The 15,748-nt window shown below is 53.4% G+C and overlaps 3 non-coding genes across 3 annotated transcripts; 2 read left to right on the forward strand and 1 right to left on the reverse strand.

Moving 5' to 3' along the window:
• The first annotated feature begins 1,710 nt into the window (after positions 1–1,710).
• On the forward strand, positions 1,711–1,782 carry TRNAE-UUC (transfer RNA glutamic acid (anticodon UUC)). Its single transcript has one exon. It is a non-coding gene; the product is annotated as a tRNA-Glu (tRNA).
• Positions 1,783–4,474: 2,692 nt separating this feature from the next.
• On the forward strand, positions 4,475–4,556 carry TRNAS-GCU (transfer RNA serine (anticodon GCU)). Its single transcript has one exon. It is a non-coding gene; the product is annotated as a tRNA-Ser (tRNA).
• An 8,671-nt stretch (positions 4,557–13,227) lies between these two features.
• On the reverse strand, positions 13,228–13,299 carry TRNAE-UUC (transfer RNA glutamic acid (anticodon UUC)). Its single transcript has one exon. It is a non-coding gene; the product is annotated as a tRNA-Glu (tRNA).
• Positions 13,300–15,748: the final 2,449 nt, after the last annotated feature.

Here is a 15,748-nt window from a genome sequence, read left to right on the forward strand (position 1 = left end):
TTTCCTGGTTCAAAGCCAGGCAGAAACACAAGGCCTTCTGTTACTGCTGCTTCCCCTGGGTGACCAGGTAAGTGCAGCTGCTGCTGAGCAGCCTATTCCTGGGATGAGCCCAACTCCCATGTGACAGAGGGTGGTGATGTTAGCTGAGAATGCCAGTCTGGGAAGGGGAGATGAATCAGGCCAGGCAGCTGCTGGAGGCTTGTGGCTTGGCCTTCCCTACCCTGGGAGGCTGGTGCATTGGGCCGGCTCTTCCTGCTGCCTCCCTTGTGTGACTTGCCCAGTGTCCACAGGCCAAATGTTGGAAAAGCCTCTTCCAAAAAAAAGCAGAAGAAAAAGCTACACAAACTGAAACTGGGTTTTGAAATTTGCGCAGGTTTTTCCAGAAGAGCAGTGCAGTGTAGACACAGCCTGAGTGTTGCTCAGCACTACTAGTAGAAGACAGAAGACAAGAAGGGACAAAAGAGTCTAACGGCACCTGCAGCCTTTCAGAACAACCCCCAGCCCCAACCCCAAGGACCAGCCCTTCCCTCCACTCTCACTGGGGTCTGCTGGGAACTGTCTGGACTCAAGCCCACCCCAGTGTCAGCCTAAGGATTGACTGTGTCAGTGACATCACAAGGGGCTTTTGCAGCACCGCATCTTATTAGCTAATGGAGTTTGGGAGGCGGTGACCTCACAGAGAGTCCATGACAATGACCAGGTGGGACAGGCTGCAGGACAGGGGCCATCTCAGAGCTCCCCTATGGCTTTGCTGCAGGGAGTCTCCTTCCTTAGTGTTGCCCTTGTGGCCTTTTTGGAGAATTCTCATTTCCCAGGACTAACTGACCTAGAAGGCAGACGTCCCTGTGGAGAAGGAAGAGCCTCCAAGAAGGACACACTTTGTACAGCAGGGGAATTAGCTCAAGTGGTAGAGCACTCGCTTCGCATGTGAGAGGCAGTGGGATTGATACCCACATTCTCCAGTTTTGGGAGAAATCCCTGTTTTCCTTTTTACTGGCAGAGCTAGCCAGGGGGCTAAGTGGCTCCAGTAGCCCCCTCCCCCTCCTCACCATTTCCTACTTGCTGTCCCCAAAAGCCAGCCACACTGGGGTAGGGAGCTGCTGGACACCAGCCTTCATGGAACTTCTTCTCAGCTTGGGAAAGGGACAAGCAAGGGGCGACGGGACAGAGGTTTACGCGATGACGACAGGAGTGCAGAAAGCAAATAAATTATTTTTTCTCCTACTCAAGAACCAGGCTGACAGAATGAAACTGATCAGTAACCAAGTTGAAAATAGACCAAAAGAAGCATTTTTGTGCCCAGTGGAACTCCTTGCCAGAGGATGTTGTGAAGGTGAAATCTACAAGAAGGTCCAAAAAAGAACTGGATAATTTAATGCAGGAAAGGTCAATGAATGGCATTTAACCAGGATGGACAGGGCAGGTGTCCCTAGCTGGTGTATTCCAGTAGCTGGGAATGAGCGACTGCAGGGATCACTTAATAACTGTCTGTCCTGAGGATTCCCTCCGGACAATGAAATTGGCTGCTGTCCTGAGACAGGATCCTGGGCTAGTTGAACAACTGGCATGGCCCAGTCTGGCTGCTTTGATGTTCTGTTTGGCTGTTCTTGTCCCCTCTGGGCAAAGGAGAATGGGCCCGCAATCCTGAAGTGGACAGAAAATGGCCTGCGAAAGGCTGGTGTAGGTGAGCAAAAAAGTGTGTTTCAGGTGTCCCTGATGGTCTAGTGGTTAGAATACAGCACTTTCACTGCTGTGATCTGGGTTCGATTCCCAGTCAGGGAAACCAGACTGAAATTTCACATGGCCACTGCCTTGTCATTTTTCTCACCTCATTACCACATGTTACAGCAGCTGAGACCCAAGAGGTTACTTCAGGCTCCTTCCCACCTCTCCCTCACTGCTAAGACAGCACTTGCCATTTTCAGAAGGGCAGAGCTGGTGACTCAAATCGCCCCTCCCCTCTCCCATGTGGGCAGGAAGCTCTGTGGCACACACAGCACTAGCCCAACGCACAGTCAGGTCGGCACAAGATCCATTGGTTCAGTTTGGTTTTTGAAGGAGACAACACAGAACTGGCTCCAGCCCCCACTCAGTAACCTGGGGAAATGACCCACCAGGCCTGGGCCCCTTGGAGAGGCAACGATTCCCCACTGGCCAGGGCAGAGCCTCCCTCTCACACAGTCATGGAGCCTTCTCCCCCTGGGCCTGCCTCCCCCTTCACTCAGCTCTCACTGCTCGGTGCTGCCAGGGAGGGGCCTCACTGCGAGAGCCGCCTGGTCAGGTTCCTGCCACAGAGACACGCCCCAGAGCAGGACGGATGCTCAGACCGACACTGAGTGTTGCTCAGCGCTGGGGTGAGACAGGGAAGGACAAAAGGGTCTAACGGCACCTGCAGCCTTTCAGAACAGCCCCCGGCCCCACCCCCAAGTACCAGCCCTTCCCTCTGCCTCTGCTGGGCTCCACTGGACACTGCCTGGACTCAGGCCTCCTCGGTGCCAACCTAAGGGCTCTGGAGAAGACAGGGCAGCTCCAGGGGCAGAGTCCAGAGCCCCTGGCTGGGAAGGGATCAGTAAGCAGCTTTGAGGCTGGGCTGCTGCACAGTTTAGGCAGGGGTGGGCAATGACTTTTGATGGGGAACCACTCCCAAGCCTGCACTTTTCCATGCTATTATCAGAGGAGGTGGGGGTCTGGGATGGAGGCTGGGTGCAGACAGGAGCCTGGGGCAGAGGACTGGGGTGCAGGAATGGTTGCAGGGTGTTGGGTTGTGACTTGGGGCAGAGGATTGGGGTGCAGGATCTGGGAGGGGTGTGGCTTCAGGTGGGGGGAGAGGGTTTGGTTTACGTGCGGTACCCGGGGGTTGAGGGAAGGGAGGGGCTGGGGTGTCAGTCAGGCTCTGGCTGGGAGACTTACCTGGCTCACTCCCGGCCAGCAGCCCAGCACATTTCTCAGGCAGCCTGTCTGCCTTGTCCCCACACAGGCTGCAGGGGCCATCTGGGTCGATGAATAAGACCCTGAGTGGAGGGGGGATGACGCTTCCTATGGCCAGAAACCAGCCAATGGGATTGTGCTGGGAACAGGGACACTAACTGCCCAGCAGTCCCTGTTCTCAGCAGCTTGCGGGGGTGGGGCAAGCAGGGAGTGTCTTGATGGGCTAGATACAGCCCGCTGGCCTGTATTGCCCAGGCCTGGCTTAGAGGGAACCTTGGCTCTGGGGGAGGGGCGCTGTGGAAAGGCCAGTCTTGCCTTCCCGGGCAGGACATGGTACCTGCAGCCTTTCAGATCAACCCTCAGCCAACAACCCAAGAACCAGCCCTTCCCTCCACCCTCACTGGGGTCTGCTGGGAACTACCTGGACTGAAGCCCACCCCAATTTCAGCATTAAGGATTGCCTGGAAATGAGAAAGCTGCTAAAGTAACACTGGTGGGACTTGAACCCACAATCTTTGACTGTCTAGTTGGGTTCACACTAGCCACTACAGCATAAATGCCCAACAGGCTTTCCATTGTACCACAAAGCTTGAGGGACTGCTGAGTTTGTTATCTCCACTCTCTGCTTTGCAGCACGGCAATTGCTGGGGGAAAAGAAAGGGGAACCAGGTCTGTCTAATTTGGAAGAGCAGATAGGAAGAGGGAGGGGGCCACTGAGCCCCCACCATGGAAAATAAGGGCTAAGAACTGAAATACAGTTGGAGAATGTGGCCATGGATCCCACTGCCTCTCACATGCTAAGCAAGCGCTCTGCCTCTTGAGCTAATTCCCCTGCCTACAAAAGCTTCAGCTACCTCCCCTACCTTGTTCCAGAGCCCACAACATCACTGCCACTGCCCAAGCCTCCGTTCTGAAAGGGCCACTTGTGAGACTGACACCCGGGGGCCGGCTAGCTCGGAGGTTTAGGACGTGGTGCTCATATCACACTGACGTGTCTTAAGAGCAAGCCCCTTGTTTCAAACCATAACGGGCTCGCTATTCCGACATCCCTGCATGGCAGGAGGAGGGAGGGACGTTTTGGAATAGCGATTTATTTCGAAGTAAGTGCTGTGTAGCCAGCCCCAAATTACAAAATAAGCTATTTCAAAAGAGGCGCATTGATTATTTTGAACTATGGGACTCACCCCTAGTGAGTTAGAGCTGAACTCTGCCCCCAGCTCCCTGCTTCACCCACCCATGTACTGACTCCCTCGCTGCCATGGGGCTGTTTGCATTGGCCTCTTCTCTCTGTAGCCAGGCTTCAGCCAGGACTGAGACTCAGGCAGGAGAATGTGACCCGGCTCCCTGCACCTGGGCCCTGCATTTCTCATCCCTTCAGAGACACTTGCTAGTGGAGGAATAAATCACAGTCACATGAGTGTAGATTATGAAACTTTGTAGTTGTTGTTGCCTTGGAAACTCCCCACAGACCTTCCCCTGGGGGCCCCGGCAGCCGGTTCCCTGAAGAGCTGACTTCAGGTGATTTGAAACAAACCCTAACAGCTCAGATGAGGTGGCCGAGTGGTTAAGGCGATGGACTGCTAATCCATTGTGCTCTGCACGCATGGGTTCAAATCCCATCCTCATCGGGTGTTTGCAGCCCTTCCTCTTGCTTCTCTGAGAAGTTCAGTGCCAGCCCCTCCTGTATCCCTGCCTGCCCCAGCCCCTCCCACTGCAGCCTGGGGAAAGGGGAAATCTCCACAGAGACACTCCCAGCTGGGACCCTCAATCCCTTCTGCCCTCAAGGGGAAACCTCACAAAGGAGATTCCAGGCAGCCAGGCCATGGGGGTCTCTGAGATGCCCCAGCCCTGCAGCCTGTCCCAGCTGGCTGTTGCCATGGACACTCTGTGAGGTCACTGCCTCCCAGCCAATGAGCTGAGGTGCTGCACAAGGCCCTTGTGATGTCACTGCTGCTTTGCAGGCTCACGTCCTGCCCCTGGCCAGCCCCTTGGCATGTGTGAGCTGCTTCCCCCTTCCACTGTCACTCAGGGCTGGTTCTGGGGCTCAAGCAGGGAACATCAGAGGCTGCTCAGGGGGCCACATTACTAGGCCAGGGGCCCTCCTGTGGGACTGTGAGTGTTGCTGTCCCTGCTGTACAGACAGAGCCATAGAGCCTCAGGAGGCTGCAACGGTGGGAGACACTTCCCTGGTTTCGGGAGGGAGACGAGACGTCAAGGCCCATGACTTGGAGCCAGCTACCGATACCCATGGAAAGCTGATTTTCAGAAGGGTGTGATCAGCCCTTCCTGTGTATCTGGCTTCTTCAAAGGGACTAAATCAGGAGCTAAAAGTTGAAGAAGGACCATTTAGAAGGTGAATTTCTGTCTCTGGCACTGTCCCACCTGGGGTGACAGTTTCCTCTCACTGACAAAGAATTTCTGAGACAGTTGGCAAGGATGCTCCACAGTGGTTCTCTCTCTCTCTCTCTCTACAGAAGCTGTTCAGACCCCTCACTAGCCAATGCTGGTGTTAGGTGCAGCTCTGAGTGCTAAAAGCCCAGGTGTACAAAGTCAGAATGAAGGGAAGCATGTTGCTGTAGCAGAGCAGGGTCTGTCTGGAGACAAAGCGGAGCCTGAGGATGAGAAGGCCCATGAGAGGCAGAGACTCCAGAGCAGTGGGGCTAGTGATTTGGTCTGGCAAATGGACAGAAAATCACCAGGCCCTGAGCATGGTGCGGGCAGAGCCCATGGGGACTACCTAGTCCATCAGGTTTTATTATTTTCCTTGTTCGGGGGTTTAGAAATCACATCTGAGCTGGTGGATTATTCTTATTGTGTGTAACTAAGCATTGCAGCCCAGGGATTTTCCTTGCATAATTAATTGGGGTCCGTTTTTGCACAAGAGGCTTTGCAGACTGGGGCTCTTCTTGCCTCCTGCTTCCCCTGGCTCCAGCCTGAAAGGGCTCTAAATCGAGGTAGCTCGTCCACACTGGGGAGCCTGCCTCAGACTATTCTGAGGTTTCCCTGCAGTGTAGACGTGCTATTTCGAAATAAGCTATTTTGGAATTACTATTTGAGACCAGCTTATTCCAAAATAAATGTGCCGTGTAGTCGTAGCCAGAGGGATGAAGCAGCAGGACGGAAGCCAGGAGTGCAGAGGCCAGCTGGAAAACTGAGTGTCTCAGGTACCCGCACACACAGTACCATGTAGGTCAGGACTTTGAATCCTACAAGCTGAGTTCAAATCTTAGTGGGAGCTGCTGGGGTGAGCTTGTTGTGAGGTTTTTCACACTGCACGTCTATGTCTACACTGCAAGCTTTTTGCACAAGAATAGCCGTTCTTGTGCAAAAACTAGCAGAGTGTTTACCCTGCATGTGCATTCTTGCACAAGAAAATGTGCAGTAAACCATTGGAAAAGATGGCTTCTTGTGCAAGAGTTATTCCTCTCCCCATAACGAATAAGCCCTCTTGCACAAGAAGGCAGTGTGCACAGGCAAGAGGGATTTCTTGTGCCAGAAACCCCTATGGCTAAAATAGCCAAAAGAGCTTTCTTGCGCAAGATACTGTCCATGCATGTTCTTTGTAAGGATGTATAGCACCTCATAGAGCTGGGAAGAGCCTTGAGAGGTCAGCTAGTTCTGTCTCTGTGCTCATGGAAACTCCAACAACCATCCTTGACAGATTTGCCCCAGATTGCTAAATGGTTACCTCAATGATTGAACTCATAACTCTGGGTTTAGCAAACTAAACTAATGCTCAAACCACTGAGCTATTCTGCCCTTTTGGGTGAGAGCACATGGCCGTGTGGATGTGCTCTTGCACAAGAACTCTTGCCCAAAACAGTTCTTGGGCAAGAAGCCTGCAGTGTAGGTGGAGCCTAAAGTTTTTCATATTTTTTGTTTTAAAAATATTTCAAACAATTGTTCAATGTGCCCCAGGCCTGGAATTGTGCTGCAGCTGCCTCCCTCGCTACAGTCGTTGGCTCCTGGGGCACGCTAAGGATAACAAAGAGACAGAAATTCCCTCTTCCGAATGCACATTCCTCAATTTTAGGTGCCAGATTCAAGCCCTTGGAAGGAGCCAGAAACACAGGAAGGGCTGATCACACCCCTCTGAAAAACAGCTCTCAGGAGGCACCTCCAGCTGCCCCCAAAGTGTGGGTCACCCCACACTAGCCATGGGTGAAACTCAACACCTGGACATTTAGTCTCCCTCCCAAAGCCAGGGGCTTGTTCCCACAGCCACAGCCTCAGCAGGGAGCCACACTGGCACTCACTGCTCATAGGGAAGGGAGCGGGTCCCACAGGATCTGGGGCTGGTGGGGAATGGGCAGTTGTCACTGAAGGGGAAGGATAAAACGCAGTCACGTTGCCGAGGGCAGGGAGAGTGGCTGGGGCTGGCCTGGCGGCGCTGTGGGACGTCCCTGGGGGAGCTCTGCAATGTGACCCTGGCTCCCAAGGCAGCAAGTGCAGAATCCCCCTTGGCGAGCACGAGAGGCTCCGATCGGCCTGGTCTGAATCCATCTGACAGGCTGGACGACCCCGATGCTGGAGTGTCAGAGCCCCTGATAACCGGCCTGTGCTTGTCCCCTCCCCCACCAGGCAGGGCAGAGCCCACACTTCCAGCAGGGAGTTACAGGCGCGTCTCTCGCACCCAGAGCACTGGGACAACCATGGAGCAGGACTCACTGGCCAGTGTGTGGTACCCAGGGACTTACAGTGGGAGTCAGAGCCCTGCCCAGCCAGTGCCAGTCACCTCTGCACCCGCTCCAGGCTTGTGGTTTCCTTCTCCCTAACAAGCCTCCCCAATCAGCCTTTTCCTGAACCAGCAGTTTTATGGGTGGCCAGGGGAGGCCTCTTCTGTGTCTCAGAAGCACATAGGAAAATATGAGTAAAGGGCACAGCAAGGCACCACTGGGAATTGAACCCAATATCTTCTGTTTATAAGACAGCTAAGCCAGGGTGCCCTCTGCAGTCTTACTGCTAAGCCTGTTCTATTCTATGGACCCGGACAACACCTTTGACTCCCAGGCTGTCTACACTCGTGGCTTCTTGCGCGAGTAATATGCAAATGAGGCTAAGCGTGGAATATCGCCGAGCCTCATTTGCATGCCACCATTTTTTTCAAAAGAAGCTTTTGCACAAGAAGGAGCGTCTACACTGCCCGTTCTTGCACAAGAAAAGCCCTCTAGTGCAATGCCGTTACACCTATTATTTTTCAGGAAGAACGGCATTGCGCAAGAGGGTTTTTCTTGCGCAAGAAGGGACAGTGTAGATACTCCTTCTTGCTCAAGAGCCTCCTCTGAGCTCAGGGGCCAGGTGGGTGACCTGCCCTGCAGCTGTGATGGCATCAGACCCCTCCCACACTCCTGCTCCGTCTGGAGATGGAGCTCCAGTGGCCTCAGACACCCAGCAAGAGGAACAAAACTCTCTTTGCTGAACCTCAGTGCATGGAAGCCAAAGCACCTGAACCTTGTAACAACCAGCTGAGCCCCAGCAGGTCCCACTGAGATTTGAACTCAGATTGCAGGATTCAGAGTCCTGAGTGCTGCCGCTTACAGCATGGGACCAAAAGCTAATACAATGGGTGTGACCTGTGGTGTGAAAGTGGCCCCCCACCACCATCCTGCACTTCTGCTGTTTGTCTCCTTCAGCTTCCTGCTGTGGGGACATGGCCAACTCCAGCTATGTAGGGAGGGCTGGTGGGAATAGCAGACACATTGGCCAGGCACCACTGGGGGCTGCCTCCCTCACCTCCCCGATGCCCAGCAGCTGCTTGGCCAGCTTAGTCATGGGGCTGCTCTCTGGGACGTCTCTCCCAGCTCCTCCACCTGCTGCCATTGCCCATCCCAAGGGAGGGGGGACGAGAGTCACTCTCCACGGCTGCAGGAGCTGCAGAGGTTGCACTTGCAGGGTCTCTGGGCACTGACACCCCCAGGGAATCACAAGGGTACTTGGCGCTGGCTCACCTGTCCCAGCAATTGCAGTCAGAGCCCTGCCTTGCCAGTGCCAGGCACAGCAGCCTCTCAGGGTTTAGGTTGGAGTCCCCAGGCGGGGGCCCGGCCTCCTTCAGTTTGGTCCCTTCCTGAGGGCACAAAACTGACAACAGAGAATTCCTTTGCCCCGCAGCAATCTCTGTTGGACAAAGGGTTAGCAACCGAATATTTGCCCAAGTTTAAGTGCAGTGGCAGAAATCCCTGCTAAGGGTGTTTCTGTGGTGTAGTGGTTATTACATTTGCCTAACATGCAAAAGGTCCCTGGTTCAAAGCAAGATAGAAACACAGGGTCTTCTCTTATTGTGGGTGCCCACAAGGCAGTTCCAGGGTCTGCCCCTGGTGCAGGGCTGGGCAGCCTGTGTGCTGGCTTTCAGGAGCATGTGGGAGACAGTGAAACAGGTTAGGCTGAGATGGGAGGAGGCAGGACTGGGGCTGAGACTTCTCAGAGATGCCTTGCCTTGGACCAGGTCATTGCGGCCACACAGTCCAGGACCAACCCTGCAAGTGCCACTACTGTGGCTGTTCACCTTTGGGGCAGTGTGGCTGATGCACACTTTTGCCACACGGGGACACAAAACTACATAATGTCCCGCCTCATGCCCAGTCCCCAGCCACCTCGTTCTCCTGGCTTTCTTACCACCCAGCACCCCCCCCCCGCTTCCTTTGACACCCTCCCTTGTTCCTACTGCCCCACCCTGCTCCTTCAGCCACGTTCCTTCTGCACCCTCTCACCTGACCACACACGGCTCCTTGGCGCTTCTCAAGCCAGGCCCTGCAAGGAGCCACCAGGCAGGAACCAGCCCTTGGAGCTCAGCTTGCACCGGATCTGGTAGTTTCCCACCACATCTCACCTGGGAAGAGGTGACTTGTTCTCCTTCCTTCTTACCTTACGTCTCCGTTCCCTTCAAAGGTCTCCGCTGCCTCGGGACCCGCCTCCTCAGGGCGCTGCCCCTCTGCTCCTGGGCTGGGAGCGGGAGACTCCACAGTCTCTGCACTTGGGCTGAGAAGTCTCACTGGGACTCATCTGTTGATGGGTTAGTCAGCCCGATGGCCAGCCGGATCCATTCCGTAGCGCTGCCCGAGAGGGAGCTTTACAAGTGCCCAGTGTCCATTGGTATTTTCTGGGGCTCTGTGTAGGGGATTGGGCTTGGCCATCTTTTCCACGGGAAATGCCTCTTCTTTGGAACAGCAGCTCCCAGGAGTTCATGGAACTTCTTCTTCTCAGCTTGGGAAAGGGACGACTAAGGGGTGATGGGAAAGATATTTGTGCTGTGAAAACAGCAGGGCCCCCAGGGAAACTGGTAAATAATCCCAGTGCCCAGGCCTGATGTTACCTGTCCCCACACAATTCACACGGCAAACCTGGCTCCCTGAGCACAGGGGGAGTTTGTGGGCTCATTGCTGGGCCGTGGGGTGAAGCAGGAAACCAGCCTCCTCCTGTGGGGCCTGTGAGTGTTGCTGAATCTGGGCCCCTGCACCTGGGGAATGACAAACAAAAGGTCTGGGGGCCACACAGAGACCCCGCTGGGCTGAGCAGGAAGTGGCTGGCACTTTGCTTTGTCTTTGCCTGTGGGCTTGGCTGTCTGCAGCCTGGAGACCTCCTGGCTCCTCAGACCACTGGTCTGGATGGTGCGTTACAGACGTCGGAATAATGGAATTGCTGTGTAGACGCTCCCATTGTTATTGCAGTATAATGGCCGTTATGCCCAAGGAACGCTGCTGTGTAGATGCAGCCTAAAAGAAATGCTTTCATGAGCATGTGGGAGGAGCAAGGGCTCCTACAATGTCAGGAGAAATGGGGAAATGAGGTCACCTCTCTAGACATAAAACAGTTGACGTGGCATTTGAACCCACGCCTCCATTTGGAGACCAGAACACCCAAGTAAGGAAAAGACAGGTCATTGAGTCTGGCGCCTTAGACCACTCAGCCATCCTGACACCCATGCAGATACCTCCAATGGCAGTTTTCTTACATGTGTGAGTTGCTCAGGGAGGCGGCAGGAGCACCTCTCTTTCCCCATCTAACAGCCGCTCTGCAGCATATCTGGGTTTATCCCCACTCACCCTCATCTAACGTTGCGAGGTGTTTTGCAGGGAGCTGACAAGAAACAGAAGAGGAGAAAACTCTGGCCAGCAGAACTGAGGCTTGGGATTCTCCTGTGCCAGGGAGTCTGTGTCAGTGCGCCTGGGGATCCTGAGCTGAGTGTCTCCTGGGCTTGTTGGCTCTTCTGCAGGGAGATGCTTGTTCCCTGGGCTAACGCTTATCTCTGGGACACACTTTGTGCAGGGACCATTGGTCTTTGTGCCACAGTACGTGTCTGGGACGTGGGAGTGAGGAACCTGCCTCAAATAGACACGTATCCGCCCCTAGCAGTGTTCTGCTTGAGACCCTGGAGCCCTGGCTTTGACTGGTGCCTGGCACGTGGGGAATTAGATCTAGGGGGAGATTTCTAGAGTCCCACAACAGCTGCTGCTCATATGCAGATGTGCACATCTGTCTGGTGTTACTGGGCACCTGGCCTGCCTTCTGTCCCTGCCAACCTGGGCAAAGCGGCATCACTGGCTCAGGGGTTCCTCTCCTCAGCGCACTGCAGAGAAAGCTCTTGTGTGTTAAAGGGCCTCAGGGAGCCCAGAGCAGAGGGAGCTGGGAATCTGGACCCATTGATCCCCTCAACACACACACAATCCCAGACCCAAGCACCCCCACATCTCTAATTCTGTGCCCTGATTCCCATATCCTCCCACATCCTCACCCCTGCCCTGAGCCCCACCCCCCACTGACAAGCTCCCCAAGTACCTACCTTGAGCCTCCCACACTCCACTCCACACTTTAATTTCTTACAGATACTGTCCTATCCCAACCCCTCCCCCAACTTCCTGCCTTGAGCCTTCCCCTGCCCAAGGGGTGGCGCCCAATAGAACAGTCCCTGTAAGAAATGTGTCACTTTCACCCCTGGGAGCAGCTCAGCCATGCAAAGGGGCTGCCTGGGGCAGGACATTAGCCCTGGAGGGCAGGGGTGGGTGTGGCAGTGACATCACAAAGGACTTTTGCAGCCCCTCAGCTTATTGGCTAACGGAGGTTGAGAGCCTGTGTGGGGGCAGGGAAGTAGCTGCCTGAGAAATGTGCTGGGCTGCTGGCCGGGAGTGAGCCAGGTAAGTCTCCCAGCCAGAGCCTGCCTCTGGCACCCCAGTCACTCCCTTCCCTCAACCCACTGGTACCCCATGTAAACCAAACCCTCTGCCCCCATCCTGAACCCTCACACCTCCCAGATCCTGCACCCCAGTCCTCTGCCCCAGATCACAACCCAACTTCCTGCAACTGTTCCTGCACCCCAGTCCTCTGCCCCAAGCTCCTGTCTGCACCAACCTGTATCCCAGACCCCCTCCTCCTCCATTAATAGCATGGAAAAGTGCAGCCCTGGGAGTGGTTCCCCATCAAAAGTCATTGCCCAGGCCAACCCTAACCTGTGCAGCAACCCAGCCCCCCCCCCCCCCAACTGCTTAATGAGCCCTGCCCTGCCAGGGGCTCAGGAGTCTGCCCATGGAGCTGCCATGTCTTCTCCAGAGCCCTTAGGCTGGCACCGGGGAGGACTGAGTCCAGACAGTGCCCAGCAGAGTCCAGCAAGGGCAGAGGGAAGAGATGGGATGTGCTGGTGGGGCCAGGGGCTGTTCTGAAAGGCTGCTGGCACCGTTAGACCCTTTTTTCCTTCCCTGTCTCACCCCAGCGCTGAGCAACACTCAGTGTCGGTCTGAGCATCCGTCCTGCTCTGGGACATGTCTCTGTGGCAGGAACCTGCCCAGGCGGCTCTCACGGTGAGGCCCCTCCCTGGCAGCACCGAGCAGTGAGAGCTGAGTGAAGGGGGAGGCAGGCCCAGGGGGAGGAGGCTCCATGACTGTGTCAGAGGGAGGCTCTGCCCTGGCCAGTGGGGAATCGTTGCCTCTCCAAGGGGCCCAGGCCTGGTGGGTCATTTCCCCAGGTTACTGAGTGGGGGCTGGAGCCAGTTCTGGGTTGTCTCCTTCAACAACCAAACTGAACCAATGGATCTTGTGCCGACCTGACACTGCGCTGGGCTAGTGCTGTGTGTGCCACAGAGCTTCCTGCAGGGCTGCCCACATGGGAGAGGGGAGGGGCAGTTTGAGTCACCCAGCTCTGCCCCTTCTGAAGGGCTTGTGAAAATGGCAGGTGCTGTCTTGGCAGTGAGGGAGAGGTGGGAAAGGGGAGAGGTGGGAAAGGGGCCCTGAGTGAACCTCTTGGGTCACAGCTGCTGTAACAATGAGGTAAGATGAATGAGTAGGCAGATGTCAAGTGAAAAGTGAGGCTGGTTTCTCTGACTGGGAATTGAACCCAGGCCTCAGCAGTGAAAGTGCTGAATCCTAGCCACTAGACCATCAGGGACACCTGCACATGGGGTCTTTCCTTACCTGCACTAGCCTTTCACAGGCCACTTTCTCTCCCCTTCAGGACATGGGTCCATTTTCCCTTGCCCAGAGGGGACAAGAACAGAAACCAAACAGAACATCAAAGCAGCCAGACTGGGCCATGCCAGTTGCCCAACTAGCCCAGGATCCTGTCTCACAACAGCAGCCGATTTCATTGCCCAGTGGGAATCCTCAGAACAGACAATTGTTAAGTGATGCCTCCTGTCGCCCATTCCCAGCTTCTAGAATACACCAGCTAGGGACACCTGCCCTGTCCATTCTGGTTAAATGCCATTGATTGACCTTTCCTGCATTAAATTATTCAGTTCTGTTTTGGACCTTCTTGTAGATTTCACCTTCACAACATCTTCTGGCAAGGAGTTCCACTGGGCACAAAAATGCTCCCTTTTGATTCACTTTTAATTTGGTTACTTACCAGTTTCTGCACCCCTTGCTTTCTGCACCCCTGTCATCATTACATAAAACTCTGTCCCATCGCACCTTAGTCGTCCCTTTCCCAAGCTGAGAAGAAGAAGTTCCATGAATAAGAGATCCTCCGGAATAGGGCTTTATTCCAGAGGATCGGACCAGTCTAGACGCTTTTTTCCGGCTTTTCCCCAAGCTGGAAAAAAGCGGCGGACATGTTTATTTAAATCCCGTGGGGGATATTTAAATCCCCCGTGGATTTCCCTATTCCCACTTTCAAAATTAGCATGCCCCTTCCGAAGAAGGGGCCAGTGTAGACGTAGCCCTAGTGTTTTCCCTGCCTTGCATTTGGCCACCCCCCATGGATCAGGCCAGTGATTGCTAACCTTTTTTTAATACCATGGACAGCCAAACCCATTCACAAACTTTTGCCAGACTGGTAACATATTTTCATATCTGCATATACATTATGCAAATAACAAATATGCAAATATCATAGAATCATAGAATAATAGGACTGGAAGGGACCTCAAGAGGTCATCGAGTCCAGCCCCCCGCCCTCAAGGCAGGATCAAGTTCCGTCTACACCATCCCTGACAGATGTCTATCTAATCTGTTCTTAAATATCTCCAGAGAGGGAGATTCCACCACCTCCCTTGGCAATTTATTCCAATATTTGACCACCCTGACAGTTAGGAATTTTTTCCTAATGTCCAATCTAAACCTCCCCTGCTGCACTTTAAGCCCATTACTCCTTGTCCTGTCCTCAGTAACCAAGAGGAACAAATTTTCTCCTTCCTCCTTGTGACACCCTTTTAGATATTTGAAAACCGCTATCATGTCCCCCCTTAATCTTCTTTTTTCCAAACTAAACAAGCCCAGTTCATGAAGCCTGGCTTCATAGGTCATGTTCTCTAAACCTTTAATCATTCTTGTCGCTCTTCTCTGTACCCTTTCCAATTTCTCCACATCTTTCTTGAAATGTGGCACCCAGAATTGGACACAGTACTCCAGCTGAGGCCTAACTAGTGCAGAGTAGAGCGGCAGAATGACTTCACGAGTTTTGCTTACAACACACCTGTTGATACAACCTAGCATCATATTTGCTTTTTTTGCAACAGCATCACACTGTTGACTCATATTCAACTTGTGGTCCACTATGACCCCTAGATCCCTTTCCGCCATGCTCCTTCCTAGACAGTCGCTTCCCATCTTGTATGTATGGAACTGATTGTTCCTTCCTAAGTGGAGCACTTTGCATTTCTCTTTATTAAACCTCATCCTGTTTACCTCTGACCATTTCTCTAACTTGCTAAGGTCATTTTGAATTATGTCCCTATCCTCCAAAGAAGTTGCAACCCCACCCAGTTTGGTATCATCTGCAAACTTAATAAGCGTATTCTCTATCCCAATATCTACATCATTGATGAAGATATTGAACAGTACGGGTCCCAAAACAGACCCTTGAGGAACTCCACTTGTTATCCCTTTCCAGCAGGATTTAGCACCATTAACAACAACTCTCTGACTACGGTTATCCAGCCAATTATGCACCCACCTTATCGTGGCCCTATCTAAGTTATATTTGCCTAGTTTATCAATAAGAATATCATGCGAGACCATATCAAATGCCTTACTAAAGTCTAGGTATATGACATCCACCGCTTCTCCCTTATCCACAAGGCTCGTTATCCTATCAAAGAAAGCTATCAGATTAGTTTGGCATGACTTGTTCTTCACAAACCCATGCTGGCTATTCCCTATCACTTTATTACCTTCCAAGTGTTTGCATATGATTTCCTTAATTACCTGCTCCATTATCTTCCCTGGGACAGACGTTAAACTGACCAGTCTGTAGTTTCCTGGGTTGTTCTTACTCCCCTTTTTATAGATGGGCACAATATTTGCCCTTTTCCAGTCTTCTGGAATCTCCCCTGTCTGCCATGATTTTTCAAAAATCATAGCTAAAGGCTCAGATACCTCCTGTATCAGCTCCTTGA

The sequence above is a fragment of the Pelodiscus sinensis genome, chromosome 19 (genome assembly GCF_052426305.1).
Source record: "Pelodiscus sinensis isolate ZL-2025 chromosome 19, ASM5242630v1, whole genome shotgun sequence".
Taxonomy (NCBI): Eukaryota; Metazoa; Chordata; order Testudines; family Trionychidae; genus Pelodiscus; species Pelodiscus sinensis.